General features: G+C 31.8%; 1 protein-coding gene and 1 non-coding gene across 6 annotated transcripts in view; one reads left to right on the top strand and one right to left on the bottom strand.

Moving 5' to 3' along the window:
* The window catches only part of Nova1 (NOVA alternative splicing regulator 1), a 142,743-nt gene that overhangs the window by 40,954 nt on the left and 87,637 nt on the right, over nt 1–14,152 (top strand). The window lies entirely within an intron of this gene.
* On the bottom strand, nt 13,568–13,673 carry LOC138834825 (U6 spliceosomal RNA). Its single transcript, XR_011374271.1, has one exon. It is a non-coding gene; the product is annotated as a U6 spliceosomal RNA (small nuclear RNA).

The raw sequence follows: 14,152 nt of genomic DNA, 5'->3' as shown, positions 1-14,152 counted from the left end.
AAGTCTACATTTGTTGAAATTCAAATTGATCTCTATATGCTAAGTTGTGTTTCTTAATATAGCTACCAGCATATATTATAATTTTTATGAATTGAAGGTTATTTCTCTTTTTTGGATTGTAGTTAACAAGTAGCAGAGAAATAGAAATAAACACAAGTTGGGAAATTTTGTCAATAAGTTCTTTTTATCTGAGGTTCTTAGTCCTATTGTAAAATCATTTAGTGGTGTAAGGACCTTAAAATATCAAGTAAGTTCACTATGACTGTTTTACAACTATAACCTCAAAGCCTGAATAATTTTTGTATTCTCAGAAGACAAAGTTTTGTATAAAAATAAAGCCATTTTATATCATAACATTTAGTAGGCACTAGAATTCCTAGAAACTGGAAATATTACTTACATGGAGTGATAGCAAGCATGGGTAGTTGTGTGTTTAGATTTATTTCTTATTTTGAATATCTGAGATGTCTGCTTGTTCTTTTACTCTGTTCCATATCATGTACAAATAGTCTTAAAATAAGCTTCTAAGGAAAAATTTCATTTGATAAGACTGTAAAGTTTTATCTTTCTAAAAGAATGTCAGTGGAAAGTTGAGAAGTAGTTTAACTTTGGTACACTCATTTGTATACCATTGTAGGAATACTGTTTCTTTTGTATACCATTGTAGGAATTCTGTTTCTTTTGCTTTTCTTGCTGTTCACCATATTTCAAAAGCAGATATGATGTTTTCCCCACAATTCCTTTCCTGTCTATTTCTGGAAAAATAATATTGTCACCACTTGCATTTAGACTTTTTGGCTGATTTCTCTTTCCATCTAATTCTCTTAAACCTGTTACCTCAATACTTTTAATAGACAGTATAAGAACTGAATAGGCTTTTTCAGGGCAGATTTAATTTAAAGAAAAAAAATCTAAGACACTATGTTGAAAATGAACTGTACAACTTGGGAAGGGGGTCAGGAGGGAAAAGAAAAAAAAAACAACTAGGAGATAACGAGGGAAGGGACTGCTGGCATTGTTCAATATGTACTCATTACCTGACTTACGTAACTGTAACCTCTCTGTACATCAACTTTACAATTAAAAAAAATGTAAGAACAGGACGTTACCCTGTTGGCAAGCTCTTACAAACAGGCCAGTCAATATTAAGACATTATTATTTACTGAGTTCTATATGTTAGGGTCAATTCTTTCAGTTTTACATTCTATAGGTTTGCACAGATATATAATTTATAGAATTGTAGAAAAAAAGTCTCATTGTTTTGAAATTCCCATGTTTTACCTTTTAACCCTTTCTCTCTTATATTCTACTGAGACCCAAGTAGCCATTCATTTACTGTCTCTATACTTCAGATTTTTTCAAAATATCTTATACTTGGAGTTAACACACAGTGTGCTTCTATTTCACATTGGCATTTTTCATTTGGTAATAGGCATTTAGGATTCACCTTTGATTTTTAGAGGCTGTTAGCTCATTATTTGTATTAATGAATAATATTTAATTATATAGATGTACCACAATTACGTTTATTAATCCAAAGGTTGAGAGACATCTTTGTTCCCAGTTGGGAGCAAATTATAAAAGAACTGATTCAGAAATTTTGTATTCATGGTTTTATATGGATATAATTTTTCAGCTAAGTTTTATAAATACCAAGGAACATTATTACAGAATTGTATGCTAAGAATATGTTTAGTGTATAAGAAAGCACCAAACTATTTTCTAAAATCTGTAATATTTTTCATTCTCACTAGCAGGGGAACAAGCATTTCCTTTATTACCTCATACTTTTGTCATTATATGGTTTTATTGCTTTGGATTTTAGACCTTATAGTAGGTACATGAGGGCATCTTACTGTTGTTTTAATTATAGTTCTGTAATAAGATAATAAAATGGTTTGAATCAATTACTTTTATCCAGCTATTCAGATATTAAATTCTTAACTTCTAAGTCTTGTAACCTTAAGATTGAGATGCAGTTTTCAAAGAGAAAACCAAATAAAAGTGAGGTCTATTATAGTGGGTTCTAACCCTTCATTGTCTGTGTTCTCCTAAAATGGGATATTTGTACATGAAAACACATGTAGAACAAAATCCATGAGAAAATGCAGGTGTCATCCTTAAGTCAGAGCGAAGTCCTGGGACACAATCTCATCTTACAAACTTAAAAGAATTGCTCTGCTAGCATTTTGATTCCAACTTGTAGCTTGCAGAAAGAATTGTACTAAAAGACCTTTCTGTCCTTTAAGCCTCCAGTTTTTAGTACTTTTTTTATGGCAGCCCCAGGAAACTGCTACATGTGCAATATTGAGCATCCTTTTCCTTCCCTCTTTCCTTCAGTTTTCACTGAGGTGACTGAAACCTGGTTGTTTTCTAGTTAAATTCCTAAGGTTTTGAGATACCTCTTTTGCAAATATTTTCCCCTATTTTTTCTTGGCTTTTCATCCCCTTAAGAAGTATTTTTGACAGAGTGGAAACTTTCAATTTTACTGAATCTGGTTGATCAACTTTTTCCTTAAATGGATCTTTGTATCCTGAAAGTCAGTGGCAATTCTAAGATCACCTTAACTTTTTGCTTTGATATCTTCTAGGAGTTGTACAGTCTTGTCTTCAGTACACTTTGCATTAATTTTTTTGTGAATGGTTACTGTTTGTGTTGAGATTAATTTTATTTTATTATATTTAAGTACTTATACACAGGAGTTCCATATAACAAAGCAGTTTATGAATACAATATATCTTAACATTCTCATCCATTCCTCCCCAACCCACCCTTTCTCTCACTCTTCTTCATTTTGTAGGATATATGTTGGAATCTGGTGTGCATTTTCCTTCTTTACTCTTGATTCATTTACCCCCTTCCTCTTAACCCCACTCCACTCCTTTCAACTATTGTCTTTCTCGTGGTTTATTTTGCTGAATTTTGATTTTATCTTTCTAAGGAATTACACTGAGATCTCCCTTGAATCTGTCATATTTCAGCTTATACATTTATATATACTTACATAGCATGCAACATATTTACTTATGAGTTTGTAAGCTAAATCCAGCTTCCACATATAAGGGAAAACATGGATCCTTTGTCTCTCTGGGCCTGCTTACTTTATACTTAATGTATATTTTTCCAAACAGAATATCATTCTTACTCATGAATGAGTAAAATGAGTAAAATTATATATGCCTTGTTTTCTTGATCCATTCACCCATTGAGGGGCATCTGAGATGATTCATACCTTGGCACCTTGGCTATGGTGAATACCAATGATTGTGTTGGTGACTGAGATTTCTTTTTTTTTTCTTTTTGGTCAGTCGTGGGGCTTGAACTTTGGGCCTGGGCACTGTCCCTCAGCTCTTCAGCCCAAGGTGAGCTCTCTACCACTTGAGCCATGGCACCACTCCAGTTTTTGGTAGTTAATTGGAGATAAGAGTCTCTCAGACTTTCCTGCACCGGCAGGCTTTGAACTGTGATCCTCAGATCTCAGCCTCCTGAGTAGCTTGGATTACATGAGTGAGCCACCAGTGCCAGGCTCTTTTTTTTTCTTTTTCTTTACATTTGGTTGCTCAGTTGTTCTAGCACTGTTTATTGAAAATGATTGTATTCACATAGATCTGAGATCTTTGTCTATTGATCAGTTTATTTTTTCCATTTTCAAACTATATTAGTATATTTGCCTAGAAATCTTTCTTGTTGGCCTGAGGTTTGAATTTAGGGCTTTGTGTTTTTTAGGCAGGTACTGTACCATTTTATGCATATTCCCAGTTCATCAATTTTTGGTTTGTTTTTCAAGATAGAATCGAATGCTTTTGTCTGGGCCTACCTTAGATCATGTTCTTCCTACCTGTACCTTCTAAGGAGCTTGGATGTTGGATATGTGCCACCACAAATATCTTTTTGAGATAGTGTCCTCTTTTTGATTGGGCTGATATCACATAATTATCCTTTTTTTTTTCTATCTCCTGATTATCTGGAATTACAGGCTCATGTCATCATTCCCAGCCTAGAAGTATTGTAGTTGCTTAGTACCAGTCTTCCAACATTGTTCTTCTCCATTAATTTCGTTTTTGCTCTCTGAGTCTTTTTGCCTTTTGCTATAAATTTTAGAATAAATGTGTGATTGTTACAATATAGCTTGCAGGGTGTGACAGTAATAGATCACATTAGAAGAGCTGATATCTATATCATAATAAGAAGTGGTAAGCAGTGATGGTGGTGCATACCTGTAATTCTATCACTTAGGAAAATTACAAGTTTAAGACCAGCGTAGGCCACCTTGTGAAGTCAGTTTGGGCTAAATAGTGAGATCCTGACAAACACTGAACCCAAACAAGAAAAAAGAAATGTTAAAGAAATTACAAATTATTACAATAGACTGTTGTTTTCTAGATTGCTATGGTAACTGCCTTCAATTAAATATTACTCAAGCTAGGCAATGTTAGAATTATGTCATCAGAACAAATTAATCTTGTCAAGTTATGTAGGTTGATATTATTAACTAATAGTGAAATTACCTTGTCTTTGGGTGAATTAAATTTTTATGACTTTCTTTACTCTTTTCAGTTTACCGGTATTTCTTCCCATATGCTATGAGAAAAGAGACTGTTATAAAAAGTGTAACTATAGAGCATGTCATTTTGACTCACTTTTCTTGTCCTTGGTTATTCTATGCCTCTGAGAAGGAAACACTGCTAAAATAGGTGTTGAATATACATGTCATAATTTAAGATGATGATGGATTGTAAAATAAATGGAAATATTATATGATCAAGTATAGAAATCAATGTAATATGATTCCATCATCTTTAGGAGTGTGACATTTAAACAGAAATAAGGTAATGCATAATTTAGTCATGTAAAATACTGAAAATTTAAGATGAAGTTCTAAATTTATAGATAATTTCCATTTAAATATTAATTTAAATGGTAAATACTTTAAAAATCATGAAAAAGGAATAAAACTGTTATTAAGCTTTGAGTCAGATCAGAATATTTTCTAAAATTATTTCAGATTACCCCCCATGAATATTAAAGTGTTTTTTTTAAAAACAAGAAACCTCACAACCTCGTTCTCTTTATTTCTTTATTCCTCCCCATTCTAGATCCCTTGTATCTTGCAAGTTTCTAAGTTTGGTATCTTATTTAGGGGATTTTATTTTTCAATTTTCAGAAAATCTAGCATTCTCTACAAATTGCCCCCAAATTTTGTTTATCTTAACTTAATCACTTAGTATTTCTAATATGACATTATTTTTGTAGTTGTTCAAATATATTTCTGTAACTTATAGAGGAAAAAGTTGAAGAAATTGCCTATAAATTCCTTAACTATGGAATTTTTTGTTGTTACTAAGAATAGGAAAAATATGATAATATAAGTATTCAGATGAGTATTCATAAAATGTTTTAGAGCCATGAATAGTAAAAGTCACTTGCTAGCTCACTGATTCTAACCATTTCATAATCCCCCATGAATTGAGGAATGCTAAATGGGAATACAAACATACAACGGTCCTATTTTTCCTCAATTAGATTTGTGTTCCTGGTTATAAATCACTTTTTTGCTTTATAACTGTATGGAGAAGATGTCACAGTTTTATGAGCATTTTAGACAGTTTAATCTGTCAGGTTTGAATTTTAACCTCATAGTCAATTTTAAATCCAGTTTGTTCCTCGTGGTTAATGTCACTTGAATTCTTCTACAAGATGATTATACAGAAGAGGTTAATAAGCTCTAGTTATTTACTCTGTGGAGTGCAGTGAGTACAAAATGATCTGTCTTACCTGATTTTCTGATATATGTTGAGAGCAGATATGTAAGGGAAAAAGGTCTTTCACTCATGTCACATTTTGGCTGTTTATTCCTTCTTTTTTTTGCCTTTATTGCCTTGCTCAGACTAATTAGCTTCTTATTTTCTGTGGGGACGGAAGACCGATTGCTAGCTCTCTGATGTGGCAAATGTATAAAACATTTTTTGAAGGCACAATTTTGTAGTGTTATACCATCTACTTTTGGATGGTCCTTTTGCTAGTCTGTCTCAATTTCTACTTCTCCAGAATAGTTGGAGCCTCTAGCTCCTGAGGTCCTTTATAATCCAGCGTCCATGTCCAGTTAACTTTCACTGTCACTTTTTTTTAACTGTTGCAAATACTCGCTTCTCTCTAGCCTATTTTTCAACTCCAAGTCTTTTCTCTTTTCTCAAATAGGCACAGGGAAAGGAAGTAGGCATGGGATGAATGATAAGCAGAAGTTAAACTGCTACCAGGTGTCCCCTCTTGTTGGTCTTTTACATGAATTCTTGTCAGTGTCACTTTCTATTGAGGTTAAGATAAGGATTCAGATTTTTTTTCTTTCTTGCTATTGTTTCTAACATATTTATAAGATAATTTCTTTGTTGCTTTGTATGTCCCTCCCCCCCAGTATAACCTTTGTTTTCACTGTATTTGATGTTGGTATAATTCGTGGAGGGGAAGGGAAAAAACAAATTGTTTAGATAGGGATACAGGTGGGCCCATTGCAGCAATGAGATGTACAAGACGTTATGTTGAAAAATGAACTTTATAACTTTGGCGGCTGGGGGGGATGTGGTTGGAAGGGATGGGAAAGGATGGGAAAGGGAAACAAAGGAGGAGGCAACAATGCTTGATAAGAAATGTACTCATTACCTTGTCCATGTAATTGTAACCCCTCTGTATGGTATTTTCTCAGTAAAAAAAAGTAGTGAAGTGATCTATGATGATGTTTTTTTTCAAGATGGTGGCAGAAAGGAGATATTTGTATGGTAAAGAGGAACTGAAGAGAGAAATGTTTATATTGTAAGAGACATAATTAGCTCTAACTATTTAAAGCTGTCTTCTCAATGTAAAATACCAGACTGTTGTCTGTTCTTAGACTTGTAGTCTAATTGCCAATCTCTGAGCTGTGGGAAAAGTACTACTTTATTCCCCTAAATTAAATTAAATTTCACTAGCTTTCATTCTTACTGGCCACCATGAAGTCTGTTCCACCACATCCGCAGCTGTGATCTGTAAAAAAAATAAAATAAAATAAACAGGCTATATTGTTTCTTTAGTCTAAATTAATGTACTGCTTTTTGTAAGTAATCCAATGTCCTTACTATGTTGAAAGTCCTCCATAATCTGGCCACAGGTTTTTGATTACACATTCCTGTCACCAGCCTTACTCTTATTGTTCAGACTATCTATAAAATTCTTCTTTTTTATTACTGTTTTCTTGGTTGTTATTGTTTCTAGTTTAATATAGCTGCATAAGTCAGTTAATGAGTACACTTCTTTTTGAACAGTGTCACCCCTTCCCTTGCTCTCCCAGTTTTTCCCTCCAGACATCCCCCATTGCCCCACGCACTTTGTATAGTTCATTTTCAACATAGTGTCTAGTGAGTATCACTAGATACTAGAGTGCATGGCATTTTTTCACCATTTGTCCCAACATTTCTGTGCTCCCCCTTATCCTCCCCAAAACAGACAAGATACAGAAACAAAAATGGCGACAAATGAGAAAAAATAACTCCAAACCTATTATTTCAATTTCTGGAGTTTATTTTGATAAACATTTTATATGAGCATATGCATATAGCTTTTGAGCCTTTGTGATCCTCTCCTAAGAATCCTCTGTGATCTCACTGTGCCTCACTGTGCAATTGTCTAGAGTCCTGTATAATTTATTATGTCCCAGTGTGATTTTTGTCTTTCACTATCCACTGTATTTACTTGTAGATTTATAGGCACATTATAGTTACAACAGATGAGGGAAACCACGCAACCTGTGTTTCCTTGGGTCTGGCTTACTTCTTGGGTCTGGCTTACTTCACTTAGTATAATTTCTTCCATTTCTTTACGAATGGTACAATATCATTTTCCTGATGGAAGCATAGAATTCCATTGTACATATATGCTATATTTTTGATCCATTGATCCACTGAGGGGCATCTGAGTTGATTCCATATCTTGCCTATATTAAACAATGCTACTGTAGTGTTCTTTTTTTTTTTTTTAATACGGTAGTATTCTTAAGCCCTAGAAAGTTACCTCATTTCTTTTGAAATAGTTCTGCTTTGTGTTTTGTGAGAACCCTGTTAAATAATATGTTTGTCATTCTGTTGTCATTAACTTGTTTTGTTTTGACATACACTAGTCCTACCCATACATTATATTCTTAAGAGTTCGGTATCTATTTCTTTTATCAGTATGTAATTTCCAGGAAGCACAGAGGTTTTAACTCCTTCATTCAGTGCTTTATCTAATGCCTGAATACTCCTGAATATAGGACATAATGATTTTTTGTTGACTGAATAAATGAATGCTATTCTTAGACTCAACCTTTAGAAAATTGCTTTGATGTTATCTACAATTTATTTCTCCTGATGTTTACATAGTATGCATGTACATCTGTACAACACACATAAGCATGCATGTATATGTTCATACATATATGCATACATATGTGCATATATACACATGTAAATATATACACGCACATCTATATGTAGTATGTATTTCACAGTGCTAGAGAATGAATTGTAGGACCAAAGGCCTTTGCTTCTGATCTGTATCTTCAGCCTCATAATTTTAATTTTTATAGCTCTTTTTCCCAATTGCATATTCCACAATCATCCCCTTCATTGAATCATCCACATCTCTGATTTATCTTCCATGTTGCTTTTGGGTGATTTTTATAAAATGCTTTCCTGACTGCCAATCTTAGTACAAACCATCCTAGAATTCCCTATCATATTTAGAGCTTTACCTTTTTCCTCATCCTCACATGTATTTTGTCCAACTCACCTCCCCCCCTTCCATATTGTAAATCCTAAACTGTGTTTCCCTCCTATGCCTTTATTTAAAAATCTTTTTTTCTATAGCTGTCTCTGCTTTTTAATGTATGGATGTCTAAAGTGTAATTTCTATGATGTGAAGACTCTAGAGAAAGTTCTTTATGTTTGTAATGCTTGTGAAACAGTTGTATATTTGTATCACATGCTGTTATTCATTTCATTGTATTACCAAGTGTATCCTCATTCAGTGTCCCTAATATATGGTAAGAATACACTTCTTAATTTCTTGTGAATATTTACAAGCTTCCACAATTTTCAGTAGCACTCTTAAGTATTTATAATACTATTGGTGGAATTGTGAATTGGTTTTAAAGTTGAAATTAATCTATGTGGTGTAACTCAAGAATTCTTTCTGAAGGTGTATACAAATTCTTATTGCTATCCTCTCATTAAAAAAACTAACTTTGAAAGTTAGAGAAATGATTTATAACAGCTAAAGTATTAATTACGTTATCTTAAAAAATAAAATTCCTTGTTAGGATCAGCAAATTTAGGTTTTAGTTTATATGCTATTGTGTGACTGGAAAACTAATAAAATGAAATCATTTAATATAAGTACATGGAGTACATGTTTTCTATCAACATCTGACACTATTGCAAGTTAAGTAGACTTCAAGAATAAGGAAGATTGGTTGTGGTTTTTTTTGGGAATTGCAGACTCCTGGGATATATAGCAGAATTATAAAACCTGTATTGGAAATTTTGTATGTGAAGTAATACAGATGTGTATGACTCATTATATTAGTAATAGGATACATATCTAGAAGTAGTATCATGAACTTATTCATGTAAGAGTGAAAAATTTTTAGTTTGCTTGAGATGGTGCTTTTGAATAATTACTACCGTTGATAAAATAGACCAGGTGTTATAATGTATGCCTTACATGTCTGAGTGTTTTTATTTAGTTGTAGAAACATCCCTATAAATGCATGCTCTTAATTTTACATGAAAAGAAATAGGTGCCCAGAATTACACATTTAATTTTTAAAAAGATTACTTCTGCATATTTACTTTCTGATGTACTCTTTACCAATATTTCCTTAAACTTAGTCAAGAAAGTCACAGAATCTTTTGAGAACCTTGCAAAAACTATGGCTTAAATCTCCTAGAAAAATGTATGTGCCTATATGTCACAAGTTTACTGTCCATTTTACAAAATTTTGTGTTTCATAAACCGTAAGGGAACCCTAGGCTGGGAATCCCTGCTCTTTTGTCTTTTTAAATAATAGATAATGGGAAGCTCTAATCTTCTTTTCTATACCACCATCATCACTAAAAGAAAATATTTATAGCTTACTGTATAAAGAAATTAAGAAAGCTTAAAGGAGAATGAAAGCCATCTCTGCACAGGGTATATGCCAAAGTAAGTGTATTCTGTTATTTATTTTGCAAGTGAGATTCAGAAACATTTGATTTATAGAACACATTTTAGTGGTCAAGTTTATTAGACTTTACCACAAAATCATAAATTTTTTGGCAATTGCAGACTCCTGGAATATATAGCAGCATTACACAACCTCTATTTGGCAGTTTTGTATGTGTAGTATTAGTTTCAGAAATTTAAATGGGAATACTTTGAAATAATGTTGATAATTCTTTGGAGCAGTAAGAACATAGTATCTGTGCTTAAAGGTAGACCAGAAAGATAGCATCAAAGAACAGTTACCTAATTTGATCAGATTCCATTAAGTCATGTTATTGTAAAATTAAGATTTGGGAATAACTTTTGTATCAGTGAAACAAAGTTACCTCACTCCTGATTATTTCATTATTAATATGGACGAAGGATAAAAATTATCTAAATTTTAATTGATTTAATTTTGGCGAACAAAATTTTGCCTTTTATGTGAAGTCATTTCATTATAGGAAAAGTAATTTAATATAGATAGTTGTTGAAGACTGTTTCTTTAATAAAATTTGTTTTTAAAAATATAAAATAATTGAGATTTTTCTTATGCTTCACTTCAGGTATTTATATGTTGTGTGTCTCAGTTTTGGTATCTCACTTATTTATGCTGTTTTCTCTGTTGACTTTTCATCTAAAGCCAAAGCATTTCTTAATTAGCTGAACATAGAATCTTATTGTATGTTTGCCTGGTTTTAGGTTAATTACTATAGAAATGAAATTATTAGTAACTACAAAATGTTTGGGATAAAATACATTTTAATATATTTTAATTTGGTTTGTAATTGTGACCTAAACAACTGTATTTCTGTGTTTCTCTCAATCATTCTGAACATTCCGTTTTAAAGGGGTGACAATCCATTTGTGTAGGTCTCTTGTGAATGAATGATGTATTCTGTTTTACTGTGGCACCGTTTGCACGCAGCCACTTTTGATCTTCAATATTTTCATTTTCTATAGTACCTTTCATCCCTGTATATATGTACAGGAATCACTTCACCCACCACCGAATTGCAGCCACTTCTGAGGTGGAACGCAGCAACTGTTTAACAGCGCACTTTCCCCTAGGTGCTGACAGCTGCAGAAGAAATTGCACATGGTCCTGTACAGAAGGTATTTCTCCACTGTGCCATCTGCAGAGTGACACTGACTAGGAGTACTACATAGACTGTAAGTTTCTTGTGTACCTGCCCCAGATGGGTAAAATAGCAGATAGCTGGGAAACATCATATTAAATCTATTTAGGTCAGTTCCACTTAGCACTGCTCTCCCTGGCTCTAATTTTTTTTAAGGTCATCTAATTTGTGATCAGATAACAATTTGTGATCAGATCTAATTTGTGATTAGATAACAAATACATATATATACCACTCTTTGGAAATTATTCTAAAAGCAAATCAAACTAAAATGTATTTATAAATTCATTTTCAATGCAACTGAAAAGAATCAAATTATTTTTAGAAAACATTTTCAAATAGCCAAAGAAATCTTAGATTTTAGAACCATGCAATTAAATAGCAAATCCAGGAATATCTTATTAGCTTTTCTTACAGTATTTGTGTATTAGGTTTAATGCTTCCTTTTGGTTGAAGCTTTTCACCAAAACCAGTTTACAGTGAACTTGGTTTTGATTCTCTAGTTAAGGAACACAGTGTATTAATTTTTCTTACAAGAAAAAAAATGAAACAAAGCATGCTAGAGAAGAAGTAGTACTTACTTAACCTTCATTTTATTCTTATTTATTAAATGAATTCTTTTATGTTATTTTAGAAGATTGCTTTATGTAGTAATAGTTGGACACATTATGCCTTTTCAATTAATAAAATAGTATTAGAAACATGTACGTATTGCTACACTATACAATATTTATTATTCTATTTTATTACTTTAGTAAGGTTTTTTTTGTCAATAGTATGATTTCTTCTGCATCTGTTTTTGAACCTTTAAACATTTCTTTGTAAAAAAGACTAGGGTCTATTCATTTTCCCAGATTCCTAATCAAAAGACATTGTGGTTTCATTTGGTTTGGGTAACTTTACATTATATATCATACGTTAAATCATATAGTTGCACTCATCTGTGTCTGTAGATTTTCATTGAAAGAAGGTGAAAGATAACACCATGGCTTTCTTATATAATGAAGTTTGTGGAAAAATGTTTTTCTAGAGACACTTTTTAGAAAATCTTTCCTGTTTATCTCAGGTAGAATCATTTGTATTGGTAATTGTCCTTCTGTAACTAAGATATTTGGGTGCAGGTGACTTTATTATAGTTAGAATATCATTTGTGTTAAATGCTGATGATAAACCACTTAAAGAGGAGGTCAATTTTCAGCTATGTATGACTTTGAAATAGAGATAGTCAGATGGTTTTGAAATGCATTTTTTTTAGGAAAAGAAAGCATTGCATTTCTTATTATCTTTGTAAAGGAAGAATCAAGTAAATTAGAAAAAAATACTGAACTGAGAATTAATGTTACCAAAAATCTCAAATTTTTCATTAGGGTATTCCCTTTTTGCTTGCCCAGAATGTGCCATTTCATTGTATAGTCAGAAAACTAATTAAATAAATGATTTTTAAAAATCTAGTGTAGCCATACTGTAGTGCATTTGTCTAACAAGATGATATTTTTATCAATGTATGGAATGTTGGAATTACTGATTTTTTTAAACATTTTAAAAGTGTAATTGTATTATTTAATTCTTTTCTTCTGTTAAGCATTGAAATGACAGTCACTTGAAGGAACAGACCATATGTCTCTTCTATTAAGTTTGGGTGAAAAGGCTCATATTCTACCTACTGTGTATATATTTTAAAATTATACAAATATTTAACTGTTATAGAATTAGTGTGGATAATGAGTTTGATCAGTTATTAGATTCAGTTTATCTAGAGCAGAATAGAATCACTCAAATAAATGAATATGTACAGTTATCTGAAGTCCCAATCCATGTATTCATAAGGCACTATTGATTTATTCTTTAAATTTTAAAGCACTTACTGTGAATGACTACAGAATATCAGTGAATTTGGAAATAATTTTATTCACAAAGTACTGCCTTAGATTTAGTTTTTAGCCATGTGAATCTAATAATATATGTCTAGTATATGGGATTTGGGGAGAGAATTAGATACTCATTTTTTTAAAATTCACTTTTATATTACTTGGATTTAATGGAAATACTTTGTTTTATAAAAGTAAACTGTTAGGACTTCAGATAAATTGTATCTGAATTTTTAATCATTCCATAAATATATATGATATATACAGATGTTATATACAGATACTATATAATATCTGTACTTTATTTTTCAAAAATATGGAATTCTCCCAAATTTGTATGTCAACCTTGCATAGGGGCCATGCTAAGCTTCTTTGTATTGTCTTAGTTTTAGTATATGTGCTGCCAAAGTGAGCACCATGCTTAATTTTTTTAATGAAACTATCCTTTCTCCTATTGTGAAAGACAAGCATTGTGATTGGAATTATATAATTGCTATTTGTTTACCTAATACTTTTGGAACTTAGAAACAAGCACAAGAATAAAAGTAGATCTGAATAAAATATACTTTTCATACTATTCATTCTACACTTTTATTTGTAATAGGAAAAGTGAAGTAAAGCACAAATCATATTTCAAAATACGTAATGAACAACTGCTTAAAGATAATAAAAACACTTAGTGATATGTACTTACTCTTCCATTAATAAATTTCTAATAGTGTCTAACGTTCACATAGAATATATAAAATATTAATGTGAGATGTAGTGAAATAGACAAAAATAATTGGAGGGATAAGAAATGTAGATTTCATGTGATATAAAATAATATTACACATCTTTAAATATTTTCAATATATATCTTTTAAGTTGGAGATCTTTTGTATCCATCCCAAAT

This window comes from Dipodomys merriami, unplaced genomic scaffold (genome assembly GCF_024711535.1).
Source record: "Dipodomys merriami isolate MVZ:Mamm:240054 unplaced genomic scaffold, mDipMer1.0.p SCAF_1, whole genome shotgun sequence".
NCBI lineage: Eukaryota > Metazoa > Chordata > Mammalia > Rodentia > Heteromyidae > Dipodomys > Dipodomys merriami.
Note: the sequence above shows the minus strand (reverse complement) of the source record. Positions and strands in the feature narration are given on the sequence as shown.